Raw genomic sequence first — 25,219 nt, 5'->3', positions numbered from 1 at the left:
ACATCAAGGCGTCCTCAAAACCTTCCATGTTAACTCGATAGTGAGACGCGGCGCATGCGCGTGAAGTTATGCAGGATATCAATGTGAGAACGGACTAGCCCGGCGGCAGTTGTGAAGTGTAAACCGTGTACTTGTCTAGTTGGGTGTTGATGTCATTTAAAGCTGTTTCCAATTCATCTTTAGTCAAATTGCTGTCCAGGTTGGCTTGTATTCTCTTTATATCCTTGTCAAGATCTTCAATGACTTTGGAAAGCTCCTCCACGATCAGTAATATTAAGTCTAATGAACATTTGTTCAAGATTTCATACCAACGTTCAGTGAACTTGGGATTGTTCCTGCAAAGTGTCGGCTTAAGGGCTATCCGCAATCCCCTCGGGATTCGTTGGTCCTTGTGATATCTAATGAGGGTTCCAGCATGTAATTTCTGGTTTATGATTCTCTTGGACGTGTATAGAAGTTGCTTCAACAGGCTTTGGGTTGAAAATGTACTTGTTGTGGAAGGGTCTACTTCCTGTATCAAAGCATATATACGGTTAGTTTCCTCTGACAAGGTATGATTGGGTTACACCTGTTTGGTATATTTGATTTACTTATAAATCCCTTGTAAAGTGGTGTAAGATATACCCAGGTCCTGTAAATTAAATGCAGCTAGTAGGCTTGAAACACTGTTGGTGCCACCCACAGACGCAACCTTTTCAAACCTATCTCAGGCCTGCAACTGCAGGGCTTGTGCACGCAAATTACTGTCACTTTGGCGTGGCATATAAAACTACTTCCCAAACCATAAACTTTCCTTCAATATACATAGGTACCCCCCAGGTAGGTCCTGGGGAGCCCATGGGCAGGGTGCTGTGTTAGTAAAAGGCAAGACATGTGCCTTTTTGTGTGGCATGCCCTGGTAGTGACAAACTATTTTGTTTTTCACTGCTATGTGGCCTACTTCTCTCATAGACTAGCATTAGGAATTCCCTTATATACTTTTAAGTGGTAAGTCCTGATCAAAAAGTATTGGTATTGACATATTTGGTGTGTGTAGGAAAATTGAAGATAAACCTTGCTTACTGATGTAGTTGGCTTTTACATTACTATTCCAGAAATGTAACTTTTAGAAAATTGGCATCTCTCTGTGCTTATGACTCTTTGTTATTTGCAGCCTGTCTCCAATATGCATCTGAGCTAGGTGATAGCTACGCATGGTGCTTGCTTTCCAGATAGCCACTACACAGGAAGAACTGGGTGTGACAGGAATATATATGCATTCCTCTGCATACTGATAGTCTTTTTGGGCAGGCAGAGGTTTTGCTCGTATATTTGTATAGGTTTTGCCCTGCCCTCACCCAAAGGTCTGATTTACCTTCTACTGATCATCTAGAGCCAGGGATGTGCTGAAAGGGATTGTTGCACTCTTGTAAGGGTTCCTTTGAGTCACCCCTTCATTAAAGTCATTTTTGAGTTTAAGTACAGGGGCTCTGACGCCATATTTAGGGACACTGCATGCAACTTGTAACCAGACACTGCTGACTCTACATTCTGCACATTGCCATAGGACTGCTGTGCTGCCAGGAGGAACCATTATTTAAAGTACTTGTTTTGCTGTGCTGGCCTGCTGTGCTTCTGGCCTGCTGAAGGGACTGCCACTCTGCTTAAGTGATTGTAATGCGCTGGCCTGCCTGCCTGCTTGCTCTCTTGTGCCCCAGTGTTCTCCAAGGGCATGTTTGCTTGCCCTCTGGTCACGGAATCTCAAAGCCATAAAAGATTTCATTGTGCTCATATCGAGCACTACTTGCAACCCAGCATCTCCTATTTTTTTTAACTACATCATGACACAAACTGTGCTTCCTACAGTCCACCACCTGTTGTGCTTGTCGCTGATTGCAACTAAACACGAGCCACGCTCCCCACAGCTCAAAATCGTCTGTTTGTAGTACATGGCAGCTTCAGGAGAAAGAAGCAGCCCCTCTCTGCTCTGCCTTCAAGATGTGTTGCCTAGTAACCCTGGGCTGGCAAGGCATTTGAGGTTTGATAGCCCGGCTCCACCCAGAGGGAAGTCTTGTGTGTACCTAGACCTGCAAAGCAGAGATTGGAAAAAAGGGGACCTGTCTCCAAGGGCCACTATTATTGCTGCAAGTGCCTCTGGCAGGTGGAGCCTCTGTTGACGCTGGTGACCAACCTCCAGGGTAGGTCCACATCAATAAGGGAAGTTGCTGCATCTGATTTCCCTGGAAGAACCAGACTACCGTGTTTCCTGAGGACCCCAGAGAGACAGGTTCTCACTGCAACACAAGGTACTGTTCTCTGGTGGTCTACACTCAGAGGGGGCATTGTCTGTTCTGGTCTGGCAGAGGAGTAAAGTTGTACCATATTCTTTCACAGGTGGCTCTGTTTTTGGCAAAGGCAGTGTGAGTTGCTCTGGAAGACTTTGGACTTGCCAGAGTTTAGGGCTCAGCTTCTCTGTGTTGTTGACATCTGCACCGCGCACTTGCGGGCAACTGCACTTAACAACTCTGCATGTTGGAAGGTCTCCCCACTGAATCCTGCAGTTTTTGACTCCCCTCTCACTTGACAGAACATACCTTGGGGGCATTTGTTCAGTAAGCATTATGAGGAACTCTTCCAAATGTTAGGAGACAGTGAATCAAAGATTACTGTATCCTGTTCAGTAGGTGCACTGGAGCTCAAGTGCCCTACTGTGTTTTCTAGTGCACTTGTTTCAGCTAAACCATAGGCATTACCATAACCATGCTGGTAGGAGCGCAGGGGTTCCTGGTCCTATGTGAACTTACTGTTACTGATGTATTTTTCTGCTGCATTTCATGCCCTAAGTATCCTGTGATGTATGTTTTTTTTGCCTTGCATTGTCCAGGATTAAAGAGTACTATCTGAGTAATGGCACTGGATGACTGGATTTATGATTCAGGTCATTTTGGTCTGGGTTCATATATAATATACTAGTATTTATATAATCCTGTGTGGAGTCTCTTTTGTGGTGTATTCATTGTGTTTCTGTGTGAATGTGGTGCACACACACTTTACACATTGCCTCTGATGATAAGCCTGGCTGCTCTGTGCCAAGTTACCAGAAGGTGAGCACAGGATACCTCTGGTGTGTAACTGACTTGCCCTGACTAGAGGGGTGGGTTCTGTCTGGCTTAAGGGTATACCCCAGCCAACCAGAAACCCCATTTCTGACAGTAATGAATTGTGTTGCTTTTGTATAGCAGAATACCACACTCTTAGCAATCCAATCTTTAAATCAACTGTAAATATGAGAACATCAGATTTTTAAAAGTGAAGTGCATTCGCTCCTCAAAATAACCACAATTTACTTGCCTTTTTCCGAGAGTGGCTGGGTAACACATACGAAAAACATCCAATGACAACGCAGAAGGAATCTATCCTTTAGTTTTCAGAACAAATACTTTCTCATGCTCCATTTATTAGTTAATCCTTTTCTTTGTAGAGGTCAATTAGTAAAACATTTATGTTGCACATTAAGCTGATACCACCAAGATACCATTAGTGATGATGGGGTTGCCCTGTGCCCTTCATAACCTGGGACTATAACATTGTAAACTTCTTTGAGTTCCAGTGAGGAGAGTAATGTCTTCAATAATACTGCTTCTGTCAAATAACTTGAAGAAATCTTTAAGTGATTGACACAACACACATGATTCTGCAGTTATTCATTATATTAATGCTCATAAACTGAAGTTATGCAATAATATGAGAATTAAAGTTTCAAATGAGGCTGTTCGACAAAAGTGTCATACAAGCGACTCAGTGACTAAGTAACATGGCATGACCATATGAATCTGACAACAAAAACAAAAGAATTACAAACAATGGGTGGGCAGAAGATTTGACAAGATGTCTGTTTTCTATTTCACTTCAGCTCAACACACACTACGTATTGTATTATTTGCGGGTATTTTAGGCTTGTTGGCCGAGGATACGGAACCTTTAGTGTAAATATCATAGACGTATTAACCATAACGGTACATGTTTTTATTCAACCATCACAATGGGTCTTCCTCAGGGCTACAAACGTGTAAACAGCCTGGATACTGAAAGAACAGCATGTTACTTGGTGTTCAGATTAAGCAAATGTGACTCTTCCTGGTTGGTATGGAGTACAGAAAATGGATCAAGGGCATGCACGAGCCTATCTTGGACCGCTGGATTCTGTACTACTATCTCTAGGATGTAAGACGATTGCGATAAGTGCAATACTCCATCAAGCTGCCCTTGGAATTCTCTTTCATCTTAGATGCCAGTTATGTGGCCTCCCCTCTGTGTTGAGGGAGTATAGCTGTAGAATTATTCTGTCACATGAATTGGGATAGTCCAACCCTCACACCGTGGTCTTAGGTGTCAGGAAGCCGGTTGTGGGCACAGGTTATCCTCTTTAGCAGGATGGAGGTCGGAGTTAGCAGGGCTGTGTCCCAATCACAGTGTGCAGTGGTTCTGTGATAATTCCCAGCATGGAAATGCTCCTCTCAAAGAGCCCTAGCACAGAGCTGTTTATATAATAAAACACTGTTCTTATCATCTGTGACAGAGCATACAACAGCTTATTTTGTTTCTTCTTGCTAAAATGGAGTTTCTCCTAATGAGCACAGAAAGAAAGACAAACAGTGGCATTGTGTTATTCATCTACAACCCTGGAACTTACTGTACAGACTAAAAGGCATCTTTGCCTATCACAGATACACATACAGCACATTCACTCATATTCAGAAAAGTGTGGTAAAATGCACAATGAAAAGAGATGTCCACTTAAGCAGTGGAATCTAAAATGAAGCATAAATAAAAGCCATGCCACAGCCTCCCCTTGGTTATGAAGGAGACTAACTCACTAAAAGTTAGCCCCTCTAAAATCATTAAAAGGCATAGGATTATGTAATTAAAAACCTTAATAACATAAGTGCAATAAAAGGCATTTAAAAATTCCCGCAAATAAAAATATATATATATTTAACCAATTTAAAAAAGAAAGGCTGAATTAAAAAGTGTGTTATGAGGCATCCATGCTACAGACCGCTAGTGCAGAAAGGTGCACCATGTCCAGAAAGTCAATTGCGTCCTGGAAGAAATGCGCATCTGCAGACAACAGATCCACTTTAGCCTGGAGAGTAAATCCAAAGAACCAACTTCGTCAGTACCAGCCATGTCAGCGAAAGCAGAGGGCGGAGATGCCAGAAGTATAGATCCTGGAGCAGAAGCATCCATCCAATCAGGAGCAGACACCTTGTAATAAGAATTTTGCAGCAATGGAAGGAACATAGGACAGCACTAGAGATGCACCCTCCTCGGATACATGAGCAGATCCATGATCATAGTTTGCGCCAATTGCCAAATATGTCTAGTGCACATTTGAAAGAGCACCAGGGCACAGGTAGTGCAATCTGAAATCACACAATCGAAAAGACAAATACCAAGTGCAATATAATTCCAATAGCAGAGACAATCCAGAATTCTGCACCATGCATTCACGGCACCGACAGACGTGTGACAGCTCAATTACCATTTGGGCTTGTTGTGGAACATCCATTGCAGAGCAACAATGGAACCAAAATAGTAATTAACAAGAGTAATACTAACGGAATTCCTACAAAAATGCTTGAAAAGAGTGAATGAATGAAGGACAGAATCACTCGAAGTACAGTCTGAAATGCCAAAACAAATCCACACAACATTTAAAAAATTTGTATAACACCAGTGGTGTTTAAAGCATTAAAAATGAGGTGCACCGTTTCACTAAAATGTAGCGGAAAATTAGCGTGCAACATCAATTCTACTTTCGTGGAGGCACTTGCAAATTGGAGTTCAAATGTTTCTTGGGCAGATGTTACTGCCACGTCCCTTTGAAAAAAATAAGGCTTTGAGTTGGATTAACCTATTAAAGTTAACATTAGAAATATGGACATTTGAACATACAGCAAGTTCCCCAGTCATGTTTGTAGGTGGATATAACACATTCATACAGCAAGTCATGACCTTAAATACTGTTACAATGTAAGGGGCACCTGGCTTCATTCCATAGCAACCATGGTCAGTCAGAATCAAGTAACTGACATTAGATCCATTGGAAAGTGACGAGAAAACGTTCTTGATCAAAGGAACTGGAACTCCCTTCAAATAACAGCCACATTCATCATGGATGCATTGCATGCATCATGCAGTGCTATTTCTTTCCAAAGTAACTAACGGATTAAGGAAATTCCAGATTCATTCTCACTGAGAAAAGCTTCTCTCTCACCGCTCTTACATTTTTGATCTAAAGGAAGAAACCAGGTCTCATGCAGAAAGTTACTGCCCATCTGTTCCACTCTGCCTACTTGAAAGTATTTCAGACATGGTGAGAAATAAAAAGTAGAAATTCACGAAGAAATTAAACCATGCACCAACCATCTATCTGAAGGAATTGAATCTACAGTAGAGGGCATTTTCTCTATACTTTCTATATGAAGCACTGTATAAGTTGTGTCTTTCTTTGCCATGACCTGTTGCATGCATGACAAGGTATAAGCCAAAAATAATTCTGTTTCATTCAAATATTTCCATGACATGCAGTTTGTTTTTTTAACCTGCAATGTCCAATTTACTTTGACCATTTAAAAGTGCAATCATGTCATTTTGTATAATATCAAATGCAGATGACAGAATATTAATCAATTAATAATTACAATTAGACAATGTGGTCATGCCATTATCGAAAACAGCTAATGTATTTTATACATTTTATCATGATGCAACCCTTCAGTATCTTATTGGTGAGAAATCTTCCAAAGCTCATTTGAGTTTAAAAAACCATGCATTACAGCCATTAGTGTCAAAAGGCCACACTAACCACTCATCTGAACTGTAAAGTGAAGAGTTGTGTGTACCATTCTGCACCATATCATTAAGTTGTTGTTCTGTAAAATAATATATTGTTTCCAGTTATCCAGTTATCAAAACATGCAACCTGGTAAATGCTAGGTGAATTTAAATTCTTAGCATTATCTAGTTCAAGACATGTTGTCTGTTGTTCTGTCTTATTTTAAAACATAATTTGCTGAGGGATCAAACAAGCCCCAAATAAGGCTTCTGTACGCTGGACCTGCTGTTGTTTTTATATCCCAAATTGATTACAAATCATTGTTGTTTTTCCAATCATCATAACCTTCAACGGTCATTTTGGAAATTAAAGAATTTAAATAAATTAATTTGGTTTGTGTTAGCATGTTTTTCATCACTTGATAACATGTAAGTAAGGAAGGAACCTTGTTTTAAATACTGTTGATGACTCCCTGCAGGTGGTGATACCCAGTGTTACACTGTGTATAGCCAAAAACGCAACGTGGTGTACTAGCTCTGTGTATGTAGTGATGAGCATATGATGGTAGCAAAACCCTCCACCATGGTTTGCAGAATTCAAGTACAGAGGCACATTTTTAAATAGTTTATAGGATTCTAAATCAGAGAACATGTTGAACACAGTCCCATTAATCAGATATTAAATCTGGGTTTATAATATCATCCACAGAAAGTTTTAAAATGTGTTGTGTTTGTAAAGTTTCTGTGGGACCACAAATTTAATTTGGGACTTTATGCCAAGCAATACCATCAAGAACAGGAAATGCAGTACTGTTCACATGGGATAAGACCCTTCAAACCTTCTGTGAAGAAAAATGGGGTGTAAGTACATCAGCTAAATCCAATCCGGATGACAAGGAAAACCAGGAAAGGAAAATCCAAATGTAGTACCATGGAGGAAATAGATAAGTCTGTTTAAAGCAAAAAACAGTGCTCGTGTACTATGCAAGGTAGAGTGTGAAGAATTTGAAGAAAAATTATCAATGCCATAAAAATCGGAGTTAGCCTGAACAAAAACAAAAACCTTGTTGGGCAAAGGAGAGCACATTGTTAACTCCAAAGGTTATTGATAATATATAATGTCATTGTTTGGTGTTGCATTACAAACAAACACAAGTGCATTTTTAGCATCAGAAGTACCCAGTCAGGGAGTACTTACATTTGGACGGCTTAGTGCATGTAGAGGGATCTCTTACGGGGTAGGGAGAGGAGGTAAGGAACTACCCAGATATCTTTGTAGCTACTGAATAGGACTGGCCGCTTGACTGAGCTTAATTAAATCAATAGAAACATGTTATTTCTGTTTACAACCAGCAAGTGGTGGCAAAATCACAGTTTGAGTACCTTACACAGCAAGCATAGGCACTGGGGCATGGTAGAATGGTCCGAATTCCCTTTTTCTTTACTCTTCCTCCAAGACTAGAACCCCCAACTTTAGGAATTCAGCAAGAAGTCGCTGGTTGCTCCTTCACTTCATTAGTGGCAGAACGTTTGGTGTTCACATTCGATAACTCATCTCTGAAGTCTTGTAATTCCTGTGAGATGGGTGAACATTCATTGATGTCAAAGTGTGCATCAGCCGACACTGTGTCAGGGCCATCAAGATATGGAGCATACATCTGGACCCCAAACAGGACCTCATAGGGGACTGACCTCCTAAAGATCTTCTAGGCATATTATTTAAAGCTCTCTGCACTCCGAACAGGTGATGATTCCAACTATGACCTAAACCTAAATCTACAGCTGTTAGGGATTACTTTAAGTAAGGGTTTTTCCACTCCACTATCATAGTTCCTTCAGGGTGATTGTGAGAGGAGTAATGAACAGCAACACCCAGGGTTTCACATGATATCCCAGTAAGTCTTAGAGGCAAAGGTCAGTCCCTGTCCAAGTAGAACTCTACTACTGCATATGTTCCAATAAAGACTTGCACATCGTACCTGGTGCTTCCCACCACCGCCTTACCCTGTTTCCAGAGGTCTTCCCGGTCCAGCGCAGGGGAGGCCAAGCAACCGGACATCGAGTCCCAGCAACCCAAGCGGCGCCAGACCCACCAAGATCACCTTAACGAGCCAGGAGGCGCTTAAATCGGGGTCGGACTCCCGCAGCGCGGGAGCCCAATCGTACTTGCTGCTTGCCGCCACCGCCTTGCCCTGTTTCCAGCTGCCTTGCCGGTCCAGCACGGGGGGGGCAAGCAACCGGACTGCTAGTCCCAGCAATCTAAGCAGTGCCAGAACCGCCAACATCACCTTAACGTGCCAGGTGGCGCTTAAATCGTGGTCGGGTTCCCGCAGCGCAGGAGCCCAATCGTACCTGCTGCTTGCCGCTTGCCGCCACTGCCTTGCCCTGTTTCCAGCGGTCTTCCCGGTCCAGTGCGGGGGAGGCCTAGCAATCGGACTGCTAGTCCCAGCAATCCAAGTGGCGCCAGAGCCGCCAACGTCACCTGAATGGGCGAGGTGGCGCTTAAATCGAGGCCGGTATCCCGCAGCGCTGGACGCACACCGGCGTGCCCGGACCATGCCCGGTAGAAGCCCAGGCCAAGGGCGGACTCACCCACGGCCGGTCAAGGCCAGGCCGGGCCCCCCTCTTGGCCTGTTGTCCTGGGATTCTTGCTCGCCTATGTCCAGGTTGACTATGATGATCTAGGCCTCTGAACACATTACCTGCCATCTTGAGTGATATCGCCAGCGACAAAGGAGGTAGGATTGTCTAATGTGGTGGACTGGGCTTGTCTCATGACTGGTTATAATGACTTTTTTAATCTAATGGCACCCCGATAACATTGCTTGTGGCTGATTTTTCGTCCAGAGGATTAAGAAGGTCTGCCTTATTCCCTCTTTTAGCAGTGTCTAACGGTGTCCAGTCTCACGTTTCTATTTTCTGATTATTTAGCCATGGTGAGGTGCAAGGTTTCACAAGCTACAGCCTCGGTGAAGGGAAAGACTGGCTCCTCTGCTACTGTTACCAATATGGATTCTTTCCTGCAGAGGGCTGCAGCAGTGATAGATAAGTAGATCGAGCAGGTGAATAGGCACCTCTTGAGGTCTCCGATTAGTATCTCTCATCTCCCCTCATAGGTACTCTTGCGACTCAGACAGAGGGTGATGATGAATTTTTTAGCCTGTCCAGTAGCGCTGGGATTCCTGCGGTTTCACAGTTTGGCGCTGGGGAAACTAGTTTGGTGATTGCCCACTCTAAGCAAACTCCTACGCAAACGCCTATGCCAATGCCTCTCTCACCTGTCACTATAATATGCAACAAGGGGGGTCATGACCCTACTTCTACACAGGGAAATGTTATTCACATGATCAGTAAGCCAAAGGAACCATCTTCAGCCTGTAGAAGTGAAGATGTAACTCTGGCAGATAATGGGAACATGCGGTTGGGTGTGGGCTCTACAAGGAAAATTCAATCTTCGGAGGGTAAGGCGAAGAAACCTAAACTTAACATGGTCTGTAAGCCACCAGTACATGCCACAGCATATCCTACCACCATCCCTGCCTTGGATCTTCCTGGGGCACTGGATGCTTCCAGGGAGTGATGACCAGCATGCTGGACTTAAAACTGGGGCCTATTCTGGAGAGGCTGATTCAGATTGAGAAAATCTTAGGATCTCGGAAAATGATCATGAATGACATGCCGCCTCTAACAGGAGCGCTGTATGTCGCCTTGAGCAAGAGATCTGTATGGGACTCTGATATGAGGACAAACCCAATTAACCCCATCTTGGACCTGTTACAACCACTACCACAGAAACCAAAACAGCCTGTAGCACAGGGGAGGGGCTTGAAGCAAGAAATGTAGATGCGGCAAGCAAGGGATATCTCTGTACATGCTAGAGCCACTGATGAAAGTCATTGTTTAAGTGCCGGGAGGTTAATCAGCAGAGAGGCTCAGCCATCGAATCTACCGGTAATTAACTTACCACCTGAATCCACCCCCTATGTTATAGTTCCAGGGAATGTCCCACCTCTCCCCCGGGGTGGGTTAAAGAAGATTACAGGCAATTACCAAAGTACTTCACTGGCTATCAAACAACACCACCTTGGGTGCACGGGTGGCTAAAAATATCATCATAGCCCGCAGACTTAGCTGGATTGGTAGTTCTTGTAAAACGGTCACTGGCGATTGTGTCATTATTAACTTTGATAGTTTCATTCTTGCTAGTAGGATACTTTTCAGGGACACATACCCCGCTTTTACTAATCCTGGATCTGTCATTAGGGCCTTACCATTGGGCTTTTTTATAAACCCGACCCCACAGGGGACATTTATAGGAACATTTCCAGGGAAGCTCCCCATGGTGGGTGGACACACAGATTTCTGCCTCCATTTGCGCAACTGCCTACACCAGCGGTTCATGCTACATCTTTGATAGACTGCCAGTATATGGCCCCTCCCTCATTGGAGTTAATTATTTGAGTCTCCCCATTAGCAGATTTGGAGGAGCTTGATTGATTCAGGAGCATTTCACTCTCTGGCATCGATCCTGAGTTAAATAAGCAGCACTCACCAGTGGTAGTTGAGGGGGACTCTTGCGTGTTTGCTAACTGGTCCCAGGATGCTTGTTTCCGGTCCAGGGAAGACATGGCTTGGCAGTTCGGGCTGGACTGTTCCCATGAGGCACAAGGTCAGACTGATTTGCATATGGCCATGTCTGATCTGGGGTGGCGGAGTGAGCTAAAGAATGATGATGGATTAAACCCAGATCAGTTGACTGGGGGTGAATTCTTGCACTGTTCAACACTCCGTCCATCATCCCCTTTGGTTTTGCTTTGTTCACCCTAAGTTGGCAGTGTATGCCCAGACGTGGGTCCCTTGCTCACTTTCCCACTGGATTCAAGCTTGCCTGGCTGATGACGGATGATTAGCCAGACACCAGTCCCAGGATGCTTGTTTCCTGTCCAGGGAAGACATGGCTTGGCAGTTCGGGCTGGACTGTCCCCACGAGGCACAGGGTCAGACTGATTTGCATATAGCCATGTCTGAACTGGGGTAGCGGAGTGAGCAAAAGAATGATGATGGAATAAACCCAGATCAGTTGACTGGGGGTGAGTGTTTGCATTGTTCATCCTCCGTCCATCATCCCCTTTGGTTTTGCTATGTTCGCCCTAAGTTGGCAGGGTATGCCCAGACGTGGTTCCCTTGCTCACTTTACCACTGGATTCAAGATAGCCTGGCTAATGATGGCTGATTAGCCAGAAACTGGCCCCAATATGCTTGTTTCTGGTCCAGGGAAGACATGGCTTGGCAATTCGGGCTGGACTGTTCCCGCGAGGCACAGGGTCAGACTGATTTGCATATGGCGATGTCTGAACTGCAGTGGCGGAGTGAGCTAAAGAATGATGATGGATTAAACCCAGATCAGTTGACTGGGGGTGAGTGCTTGCATTGTTCAACACTCCGTCCATTATCCCCTTCGCTAACAATATCCTATCATGGAATGTTGCAGGCCTGGCCGACAAGTTTCACGACAAACCTGGTTGCAATTTGTGAACCAATTTCCTGTGATTTGTTTACAGGAAACGTGTTTGGTGGATTGTGATCTATTTTTTGAAGGATAAAAAGCGTTCTTGCGCCTGCTTCCCCTTTGGTGAGTGGAAGACCTAAGGGTGGTCTAGTTACCTACATTTCCCTGGCAGTCGATTGCCACATTCAGGTTGTGCCGTCTCCAAACCCATGTATACTGGCATTGTTATGGAAAAGGGGGGTTACTAGATTGCGGCTTATTAATTTCTATAATTCTGTGACATGCCCTTCAGGTGACTGTAATATTACAGCCCTGTGTTCATTTATAAGACAATCCTATGGTTCAATTCTACACAACCTACTGGTCCTCGATGATTTTAACATCCACCCTTGTGGAGACCCAAGGACAACCTGCATTTCTGAGTTAGGTTCCCCTCGGATGAGGGGGTTACACTTTGAACACCTTGCTCAGGGAAAACAACAAAATAATTTACTAAATAAATTTGATATGATTTCCCTGATATCTTTATTCAACCCACATAGTACATTTCCCAACCTCACCTTTGAAGGGAGAGGTAGGGGTCTTTTAAAGATTACATTTTGATTTCATCTTCTTTGCAAACTTTATTCTGTTGTTTCAAGATCATGGAGAGTGTCTACAGTGACCATAAACCACTCTGTGTCCAAATATGTGGTCCGCTTTTAGCGCAAATTAGCAGCGCAGCAACTAAGGGTACGCTTAGAAAAACTGATGGCACACGTCGCGGCTTAAATGGTCCCAGATTTCTCCAGATTACTTTTATTGTGCAGTAAGTTCTGTGCTTCAGAGTTAGCGTTGTGTACCTCTGTAGGTACATCCCCGGGTGATGTTATTAGTTCCTACAATTTCATCTCCACCAAGGTTGCTGAACTTTTAAGCGCACTGCCCTGTAGAACAGTGTCCTCTACCCCTAGATGGTTTGATTCTTCTTGCTCCCATGCTGCGAAAAAGCTGAGGGAAGCTCTGTCAGCAAAGCAGAGAAGTCAATCTCAGGTTAGCACGTGTCGTAAAGAATATAAAACAATATTGGCCAAACGGATGAGCGTCCTGAAGGAGGAGGCTTGGAGGGAGTTGATTGAGTCAAGTACCCTCAGGAATAGCTATAGGTTTTAGAGCATTGTTAATAGACCGCTTTTTGAATATGAAGCTGGGGGGGTTCTAGATTAGCATATTACTAAGGAGGAAGGGGTGCTCCATTTTAAATCAAAATCTGAAAGCTCTATGAAGCAATTTGGTCAGCCATGTTGTGATATGAATGTCTCTGTAGTGATCTTTGAACAGGGAGAGGATGAGATTGGCATTGTAGGGTTAACCAGCAACAAAGCCCCAGAATCAGATGGTATTCCCCCAGATTTGTTTAAGTCTGATCCATCTTTTTGGGCACCGGTCCTTGTGGCTGTGTTTAATGCAGCTGCCTCGAACGGTTTGCCTGAGTTTTGGGTCACCTCTACTATACTCCCGGTCTTCAAGAAGGGTGATGGGAATAGCAATTACTGCTATAGGCCTATCTCACTTCTTGATTCAGTGGTTAGGGTTGTGAACCATATACTTTTTTGAAAGATTATCCACCTAAGATCTTGTCCGTCGTCCAGTATGGATTTCGCCCTGGCCGATCAACCACGGCCCAATGCCTTAATTTAACTATGTTATTAAACAAATATACAGTTGTACGCCCAGGCACCGTCTACCTAGCCTTCATGGACTTGCTCTCCGCATTTGATTGCGTGAATAAGGTTAAACTGTAGCAGTCCATGAGGGCTATGGGGGTAGAGAATAACATTGCACATTTTTTAGAGGACCTCCACAAGTCAACCAAGGCCAATGCTAGATTCGCCCAATACCTCCATGTCTCAAGGGATTGTGAGATAAAGAGGGGAGTACAGCAAGGCTGTATTCTGGCCCCATTTTTGTTTAATTTTTATATTAATGAATTGGACAGAGTTTTAAGAGCTACTGAAGTAGATTATCTGCATATATCTGCCTCCCCGTCCTACTTTATGCGGACAATGGCGTCCTTTTATCGAGGACTGCTATAGGTCTACAGTCCCTGCTAGATGCATTTTCCAACTTCATGGAGGACCTGGACCTATCAATTAATAATTCAAAATCCCGCCCGGCCTGCAAAAGTCCCCCGCACTGATGTCTTTTCGGATCACTGACAAAATATCGAATACAGAAATATAGAATACCCAAAATATCGATGACAAAATATAGAATGCAAAAATATCGAAGTCCTATCTACAAACAGGTAAGTACAAAAATATCGAATCAAAAATATTGAAAAAAATATATAGTTAGTTAAAATATCGAATTTTTTTATATGTCTTCAAAGTAATTTAAAATTAATAAAATAATAACTATAATGAACTAAAACATACTTAAAAATACTTAAATCACCTTAAAATTATTAAATAGTTAATTTAAGTAAAAAAAAAATAAACATACAATTCTATTTTTTAACACACATATATATATATATATATTTACATAATATTAATAAAAAATATACAATAATTGTACCGTAGGATAGCGGGAGTGTAAAATTTACTATTACCACTCCAGCGACTGCAACAGTAGGGTAAACGTTGGATAGCGTAGGGGTAAAAATTACTATTCCTACTCCAGTGAGTGAAACAGTAGGGAAAGCGTTGGATAGCGGGAGGGTAAAAATGACTATTCCCACTCCAGTGAGTGCAACAGTAGGGAAAGCGTTGGATAGCGTAGGGGTAAAAATTACTATTCCCACTCCAATGAGTGCAACAGTAGGGAAAGCTTTCCCTACTGTTGCACTCACTGGAGTGGCAATATTGCCACTCCAGTGAGTGCAACAGTAGGGAAAGCGTTGGGTAGCGTAAGGGTAAAAAATACTATTCCTACTCCAGTGAGTGAAACAGTAGGGAAAGCGTTGGATAGCGGGAGGGTAAAAATGACTATTCCCACTCCAGTGAGTGCAACAGTAGGGAAAGCGTTGGATAGCGTAGGGGTAAAAATTACTATTCCCACTCCAGTGAGTGCAACAGTAGGGAAAGCGTTGGATAGCGGGAGGGTAAAAATTACTATTCCCACTCCAGAGAGTGCAACAGTAGGGAAAGCGTTGGATAGCGGGAGGGTAAAAATTACTATTCCCACTCGAGTGAGTGCAACAGTAGGGAAAGCGTTGGATAGCGGGAGGGTAAAAATTACTATTCCCACTCCAGTGAGTGCAACAGTAGGGAAAGTGTTGGATAGCGTAGGGGTAAAAATTACTATTCCCACTCCAGTGAGTGCAACAGTAGGGAAAGCGTTGGATAGCGTAGAGGTAAAAATTAATGTTCCCACTCCAGTGAGTGCAACAGTAGGGAAAGCGTTGGATAGCGGGAGGGTAACAATTACTATTTCCACTCCAGAGAGTGCAACAGTAGAGAAAGCGTTGGATAGCGTAGGGGTAAAAATTACTATTCCCACTCCGGAGTGTGCAACAGAAGGGAAAGCGTTGGAGAGCATAGGGGTAAAAAGTACTATTTCCACTCCAAAGAGTGCAACAGTAGGGAAAGCGTTGGATAGCGTAGGGGTAAAAATTACTATTCCCACTCCAGGGAGTGCAACAGTAGAGAAAGTGTTGGGTACCGTAGGGGTAAAAATTACTATTCCCACTCCAGAGAGTGCAACAGTAGGGAAAGCGTTGGATAGCGTAGGGATAAAAATTACTATTCCCACTCTAGTGAGTTTAACAGTAGGGAAAGTAAAGATTTAATATATTAATAAAAATAAATTAAATATCAATACCAATAAAAAAATTATTAAAATAAATTACCAATTTAATATTATGTAATAATTAATCAATTACAAATACAAATAATATTAGTTATTAAAATAATTTTCTATTAATACAAATTAATTACCAATTACCAATTAACAATAAATTAAAGATCAATACCAATAAATAAATAAAAATTATTAATTTAATTAAAATTACATTACTTCCCACCCTATTCTCCTATAAAGACACAGCCTGCTACGGAAAATGAATTAAAAAAATAAACATAATTATCAATTATTCAATTAATAAAAATGAATTACCAATTAAAAATGTATTGATGGGGGGAGGAGCCAAGCTCGCTAGCGTAATGGTCGCCTTTTAGCTCGGCTCCCGCAGCCCTCCGGCCTGATTGCCTATCCTGTCTATTATCCTGTCCGTAGACGACACATTATCGGGGACTTGGAAACAGAACACCTTGTTTGTACTTACCATTTGGCCCGGAGGTCTCAATGTGCAGCGGCTCCGAAGTTGTGCCCTCCGCAAGATCGGGGCCTCCGTGGAACCTAGACCAGGACCTAACCTGTGGGATCCGACGGCTCTCGGCCTCGGCCGAGAGCGTGAACCAATGATGGGAGCCGTTGTGCGAAAATCCCGGCGATCCTGATCCGGGCCTGCCCCGGTGACCGCGCGGCTGATGTGGGTGAGATGCACCGGGGACTGATTCTGTGAAGAGGACCTCCCCCCGCCGCTGCTTTGTCCGGCGGCCCTGGTCCTCTGCGCCCGGACTCTGCTTGTTGGGGGCGCCGGTGCTGGTGTAGGCAGGGACCCGTATTGGGCGGACATCCTTTCGGCACCAAGGCTGCCATTGCTGGGACCCCCGGAGCTCTGTAAAGTCCTACATTTTTTAACTGTTTTTCCGGGGGTCGTGGAGGGCGGCGACTGGGCTGACTTTACGAAATGGCGGCCGACCCTCTGAAACAAGAATCGCCCTGTGGCGACGGGCTTGGGTTGCCTAATTGCGCGGGGATCTGGTCTGGTGAGCGTGAGCTTACGGTCAGAGATATCCTGGAAGCTCTGAGATCCCTGGCCCCCGATGTCCCTGTGGGTCCGCCACGATCTGCCGCCATTTTGGGCAGCCGTTTCTTCCTGCCGCCCTCTTGTTTCAGTGACTCCATTGCCTCGCCCCCCTCGATTGCTGCAAGTGTTGCTGCCGCTGATCGAAGATCGTTTTGTGTGCCGGTGACTTTGGAGCTCCCTGTTTTTCGAGGTTCTGACCCCGGGGACTTGGACATTGTGCCGCGGCCCTGTCCGGCATGGATGCCTGGAACTATTGGTGGACTGCCGCCTGCACCTGCTCCGATGGCTTTGCCTTTGACTATCGTGGAGACCCCCTCGCCCTCCCCAGCGGCGCAACTGAACTCCTGTTTTTCATCGTTCGTGCTGCGATTGCTGATGCATCTAAACTCTCTGTTTGGACTTCTGCTCCCTTGCGGACCGATTTACCCCCCATGTTGTTATGGTAGTCACCATTTTTTTCGATTGTATGCTGGTCTTGCATTTAGTATCTCATTTCACACTGTCATGTGGTGGGTGGGATTTGTGGTTCGGAAGGGATGGGGGTGATATGCACGACTCTTGGTTGATTCTTGGTATACGACTTAGTGGCGCACTTGTTTGTACCCGTGGAGAGGTGGGAGGTCCCCTTCTCTGTACGTTTTATGGCGCTTGATGGGGTGTCGTCCTGGTCTGTTTTTGTTGTGATTGTCTGGTTGGGCGGAGGGCGGCGGCCGGCCATATTGATTGCTGTTTTTATCCTCCTCCCTCCTGTTTTCTTCTTTCCGTTTCTGTTTTGTTTTTGTCTCGTTCTTCTCTCTTTCCTTCTCGCTATATTTCGGGTTCTGGTTTAGGGCGACAGGCACGCTGTTTGAAGGGTAGGCCATAGCCTTCTACAGGGGTGCAGGGTGGGATGGGTGGGTTGGGTTCTATGTGTTGTTTGTTTTATGGTTCTATGGCCCTTTTGTATCTCCTTTCGTAATGTCGCGTCTGTCCCGGCCTCCCGTGGTGTGTTCGGGGTGGGGTGTGTGGCGTCGTTCACCCTCCTTTTATGGTTCGGTTGCTTTTCGTCTCGATCGCTGTACCCTCACTGGTGCTGATACTCCTGTTGTCTCCTGTATTCCCGCCACGGGACGCCTGTGTCGACGTGTCTTCTTTCTTTCGTTTTTATATTTCATTTCTTTTTTCCTTTTTTCATTGTTCCACCTTGTCCTCCTCCCCTCCCCCTCCTTCCCCCCTCTTCCCCCCCTTTTTTCCTCGTCCCCGCCCCCCCTCCCTCCCTTTTTCCTAGAGGTCACTATGACGGGCTGGTTTTGATGTGCTGTTTCTCCGATCCCTCTGTTCTGGCTTAGCTGTGATTTGGGTGGTGGGCATGTGACGATGATGATGCTCAGGTGTCGATTATGTCTCAATTATCCTGATCTTCTTGTGTGCATTGTGTTGTCTCTCCTGTACTGCGGCCCCTTACCCCCTTATTGATGCTGATGCTGGTTCTGGGACATCGGACGTCTCTATATTGAAAGTGAGCCTGTCGTACGCCATATCCCCATATTATAAAATTAACCTTTTTTGCTCCTGTGTTTTGGCCCTCTGGTTCCTAAGTCTCTTCTCCCCTTTTAACGATTGTACTGCCTCTGCTTTGTGCTGATTGATTCTGTAATGTTTGCCTTGGAACTTCTGATTGCTTTACACATTGCGGCCGGCCTGTTTGGTTGTAGGCCTAGACTTGTATATCCTTTTGATGCTAATAAAGGTTTTTAAAAAATAAATAAAAAAAAAATAAAAAATAAAAATTATTGATTACAAATTAATAAACAAATTTTCTGCAAGTTCGCGAGAGTTCGCGGATTGCGAATTTGCCGAAAATCCGCAAAATCCGCAAGCGGAACGGATTTTATGCCCATGCCTACGATAGATACAGCACCCTGGACTTGGTCGATTGACTAAATACTACATCTTAAAGCTCTACATGGATCAGGCAGTTGAGCTAGACAATTGCGGAACAATTAAGAGTAGGGGTGCTTAGGCCGGAAAGACCTATAAACCCCTGAAAACCTACAATCACTCTGGGGGCCCTATTGAGACAAGCAGGGGCCCTGATAGTATTCTCACCAAGTTAGATGCCAACCCCCCATACTAGTCAACATCAAGGGAAGGGAGACAATTACCTTATGAAACTCCAGGTCCAGAGGAGCACCAGTACCCTAAGATTTTATCATGGAACATAGCAGGCCTCAGTGATAAAATGGACCTCCCTGACTGGGGAGAGTACATTGATAGCCACCAACTATGCCTCTTCCAGGAAACCTGGTCTAGGGTAGACCTGCATAGAGTGGGCTATGTCACATATAGCATCCCAGCAGTCCAGGGGCTTAGGGGGAGACCCTTTTCGGGCTTATGCATATGGGTTGGTACAGACTTAGGATGTAGTATCAAAGTGGTAGAAACTCCCTCCCCGACATCCTGTGCATTCTCCTTTCTTTCACAAGTTTCCTGAAGATAGCAATTATTAACACTTACTCACGTCCAGTAAGGACGGGGCAAACCTCTTTGACAGTTGACTGTCTTGACTCTTTTCTATATACGTTATCAGAATGTACACATGTAATTATTGGAGGGGACTTCAGTTGTCACTTCGAACCCTTAAATGGTCTTGATAATGCTATTACGAGTGATGAAGATGCGGCTCGGTCAATCCCCGACTGTAATAGCTATCCAGTTAGAGGGTGGACCCCCCTAGTGCTTCATATGAACTCATTAATCTGTATCCATTATCTCAGGGCATGTAATGGTCGCTTCCCGTCCGACAGCCCAGGTGAATTTACTTTTAACAGGATAGGGCAGGCCTCTATAATCGACTATATATTGGTTGCTGTAGACCTATGGCATAAAGTCATTGACTTCTCAGTGAAGCCTAGATCCGAAAGTGACCACAACCCGTTGGCACTTGAAATAGCACTCCCCCCAGCTTAATGTTCTTCAGAGCATATCCCAAGTAGTTCCAAACTTAATTACAACTGAAGGGGGTAGAAGAGTGCAGTGGGGAACCTTTGTGCAGTCACCGGAGAAAGTGGCCACCCTTTATAAACAAGTCATTCCTTTTTTAGAAATAGCTCTTCAAGCACCTAACAATAGTCAAGGTTTAGAACTCCTGATGGTACTAAGCACGAACCATCAGGAATTGTTTTTAAAATTGGCCAAGTGCTTTTATAAGAAAGAAGCTAGCAATAGAGTTGATACCAAAACTAAACACCCCTGGCACAATAAACTATGAAAGGATGCTAAGCGTGCTCTACTACTTGGGATCAAAAATAATGACAACCAATCTACCAAGGTAAACAGGGCACACTATAAAAAAATTATAGCTGAAGCGAAAGCAACCTCGGAGTTAGATAAATGGGAAACAATCAAAAAAGCTCTAGACATGAGAGGCTTTTGGAACCTAGTGAAAACTGGCAAATTCAAAGGGAAGTCTGCAATCAAACCAAACTTCGGGAAGAAGTCTGGCGATCCCATTTTAAAACCTTATACATGCAGACAGTTGATGGTCAAGTGGTTCCCACCAAAGCTGCATCAAATGAAATAAATCTAATCAGTGATGCACCCACCTGCACACTGAAAGAAGTTACTGCAGCTTTGGGAAGCCTCCTGCCGGCCAAGGCACCTGGCCTTGATAGAATCCCTGGTGACCTATTTAAAAATGAGCAAACAGTGTGGACACCCTATCTATGTACCTTGTTCAATGCTATCTTGCAAGGTATGGCAGAAATGGGTGGGGCAGAAATCATTCCTATTTATAAAAAAGGCTCCCCGCTCAACCCGGCAAATTATCGCCCAATAAGCATTATTGATGTCACCCAAAAGATATTTGCTAGAGTTGTTCTTGAACGTTTGAAATCATGGATAGAGGAAAAGAATGTATTAACGTCTTTACAAGCTGGGTTTAGGACCAAAACCTCCTCCGTAGATCAAATTTTTAGATTGCAATTGATCTATTGGAAAATGGTCTCTTTGGAAGGTGGCAGCCTCTATCTGACCTTTGTGGAACTTAGACAGCGATGTGTTTTAGCCCCGACCCTGTTCTCCCTCTTTTTAAACGGCCTTATTGAAACACTACTAGCTGTAAAAGATATAGATTCTCCAAGGTTAGGTAACCGCAAAATACTAGCTTTAATGTTTGCTACTCTCCAAGACACCAATGGGTATGCAGCGGGTTCTGGAAGAGTTTTGCTCATTTTGCAGGAAGAGGGACCTGGAGATAAATCTCCAAAAGGCAAAATATATGGTCTTTCATGTAAACACCACCAATTGCCCACACCCCCAAATGGAAGGTATGGCCCTAGAGAGGGTGTCCATTTTTGACTATCTAGGTCTGACACTCAATGACAAGATGGACTGGGGAAACCAGATAAAGAAAGCCAACCTGAAGCTCACTCAGTCCCAAGGGGGAATCCTGCAAGTATATAAAAGATGTAGCCAGAAGGTGGTAGGTCCACCGGCAGAAATATATAAAGTGCAAGCAAGGGGAGCGTCGCTGTATGGAGCAGAGCTCTGGGGACACTGTCCAATTAATATTCTATCTATAATGGAGAATACCTTTCTAAGGCAGCTATTGGCTCTTCCGATTAGTACTCCGTTGATACCACTACGGATGGACTTGGGTACTGGCCCCATTGCTGATCTAATCGCCTCACGCCCACTTCTATTCTGGCATCGTATCTGGAGCACGCCTGAGTTGGTTTATTACAGGGAGGAACTTAGGGACGTTATGACCATCCTGGGTGCAGGGAACATACCCTGGCTGTCCAACTTTAAGAATACTTGCCAGGTATTGGGCAGGATCGTTGACACCAGAAGAGACCTGCCCCCCCATCTCCAAAAAATCCCTATTTTCTGCCTACAAGGAATACAAATTTGCCCAACTATCTCAGGGCGCTAACTCATGCAGTTCAACTCACAGGTTTTTGGAAGCCAAGCAGCTGTACAAACTGGAGCTGGCCCTGGATAGTATTCAACCTTTTACTGCGAAGAAATTGTACTTACAATTTAGGCATGGGGTGCTCCCGATTAGAGCGTTTACCAACAAATGGAAGGGAGACACCAAATTAGGATGTCCTGGGTGTCCTGTGACTGAAGAAACAGAACCCCACGTCCTCCTTTTTTGCCCTGTGTATAGTAGACCCAGGTCAAAATGGATTGTTCAGCTCTGCAGAAATGTGGGACTCAGACACCACTCTGAGGCCTTCAGATTACTAAAGTATGAAACAGACCCACTATATGTGTTTGCCACCTCCAGGTTTATATTCATGATGTGGTGCATACGTAGTAGCATCATAAAGGAGAATGCACCTGCAAATAAGCTCTATCTGACTATTGACCCGCTGGAAAATCCTTACTGTATATTGCTTCCATTGCTTCTCCATCCACTATCTTCAATGCTAACTTTGCACATTCCCCCTAAAAAGGACAAACAGTAGACACCTAACTTTTAATAATATCTTGATTGTTTTTATTTAGTATTTATTGAATCATGTGTTATGCTCTAAAAAATCATTAGCTAATGAATTTCACTTACGTTTGTAATGTATCAGGTTGATGAGTCACAGTACATTGTAAAAAATCTGCACTTTAGTATCTTTTTTTAATTGATCTCTGTTTTTATTATCTAAATCATGTATTTGAAGGTGCTCTAAAATGTCTGCTATATTTTTATGTGCTCAGCCGAAATAACGTTTTTTTGACTTGACTTGACTTCACTAACATTTGCCTACTCCTTTATGTTCCTACACTCTACTAAAGAGAGCATAGTGATAGCCTTATGCAGCCACATCAATTGAGATACTCTAACCACATTCTTTGGTCTTAGGTGTAAGGAAGCCGGTCGCAGTGTACAGGTTCTCTTCCTTAGCAGGATGGAGGTCAAAGTCAACTGGGCTGCATCCCAGTGACAGTTTGCAGCAGTTCTGTGATAATTCCCAGCATGGAAATGCTCCTCTCAAAGGAGCTTATTTAATAGCCCATTGCGCCGCAAGTGCTTCATTTTGTTTGATGTATCAGCGGCGCAGTGAGCCTGCCCTTATTTACAAGGCCATGTAAAGCCACCCTATGTGACTTTTCATGCTCTTATAAATATGCCCCCTTTCATATATTACTCTGCATGCTTTCCATGGGTGTTGCTGTTGGTGGTCCAAAATCCATGGAACCTGATGCATTCCCAGATTTACAAGGTTTTGTAAACCTGGGAAAGCATTAGATTCATACAGTTCCCCGGAGGATGAATAAGGGAGGCTCAACAAGGAGAAATACCTTTATTTCTCCTTGTTTTTCCTTTTCCCATGTGTGCTGCATTCTACTGCACACATAGAAAGAGAAAAGCACCTCTCTCCCTTCCTGCACAAAAACAATCAACCGTACAATGCAGACACCCTTGCACCATGGCTCAAGGGTGCCTGTGTTGGCGCATGGCAGCCCATTGTGCACCATCGCAGGAGAAAATGACAGGAATGCACCATATCTTATAGCTATGGCACATTCCTGCCCTTTTCTTTTGATGCACAGCAGTGCAGCAGGCAGGCTTGCTGGGCTTCTGTGCGTCAAAAACCTGAGGCCCAAAGACCCCTGGCAGGGAAGCTGCTTATATAATAAAATGTTCATCTTATCACCTGTGCAACAGGGAACAATGGTTCCTGTGTGATATGTGTAAAAATAAATGATAAATATAAAGCTCAATGGAATATACTCATGGAAACGGATTGTCAGAGGAAGAATCTAAATCAAACACACCATGGATTTCAGGGTTTTTTACTTAATTTTGGACTTTGTATGGTAAAGTCTAACCAACTATGTGTGCAGTGTCCCAATGAACCAGAACCTAAAAAGAGACAGTTTTGGGACATACAATAGGTATTCAGTTTATACAAAACGACTGCAGGTATGTATAAACAAGATATTGACAGCCTTATAACACAACTGTAGGGGCTGAACAAGTGGTTCATTTGAAATACGATGTTATCATCTGTGACAGAGGCGCAGAGCAGCTCATTTGGTTTTGTCTAGCTAAAATGGAGCATCTAATGAGCACCGAAAGAAGGAAAAACAGTGGCATCATGTTCTTCATGCATGACCATGGAACTAAGTGTAAAGGCTACAGGGCATCAGTGCCTAATACAGATACGCATTGCAGAAAATTCTAGAAGGCTAAATCCTTTGTCTCTGGTGACTCTTTCATTCAATTACCTTTTCCCCAGGTACACTGCTAACAAACATATTCCTGTCATCTATGATTGGCTCTAGATTTAGAAAAACTTTTAAATGTTCATCGCTCCTACTGGATCTGGAATTCAGTGGATTCTTACAACAAATACCACTGTCCATTGAAAGAATTGGATGCCCACTGAAACTTGAGCAATAAAGTTGACAAGAACTGTGGTGTGATGCATCTTCAGGATGAAAAAAGATGGCACAAGCAGTTATGCCAGAGCAAACTAGAAGAATTGTGTACCTGCAAGGTGTGTAGTTAGGACATGTTCAATTTTATGTCCTAGAGTTCACTGAATGGAAAGAAGATCACATGGAATGAAGACCACCAGATTAACTGGTACTCTTGGCCATTGAGAGCCACTAAAGCCCCTGCATGATGAACCACAAATCTAACTGAGGTGAGTGTCTGAAGAGTTTCAGCGCTATGTCCATCATCTCCTTGTGTTTGTTTTGTCGCCCTAAGTCAGAAGGGTATGCCCAGACATGGATGCCTTGCTCACTTTGCCACTGGCTTCAAGCTAGCCTGGCTGATGAGGGGTGTTACTCCAAAACCGGTCCCAGGATGCTTGTTTCCGGTCCAGAGAAGACCTGCTTTGGTATTTCAGGCTGGACTGTTCCCATGAGGAAGAGGGTTAAAAATGATTTGTTTATAACTGGGACTGAACTCGGGTGGTGAAGCGAGCTAAAGAACGATGATGGATGCAACCCATATCTAATAATGACTGGGGGTGAGTATTAGAAAAGTTCAGCAGTCCGTCCCTTATCTCCTTGTGTTTGCTTTGTTTGCCCTAAGTTGGCCG

This window comes from Lissotriton helveticus, chromosome 11 (assembly GCF_964261635.1).
Source record: "Lissotriton helveticus chromosome 11, aLisHel1.1, whole genome shotgun sequence".
NCBI lineage: Eukaryota > Metazoa > Chordata > Amphibia > Caudata > Salamandridae > Lissotriton > Lissotriton helveticus.
Note: the sequence above shows the minus strand (reverse complement) of the source record.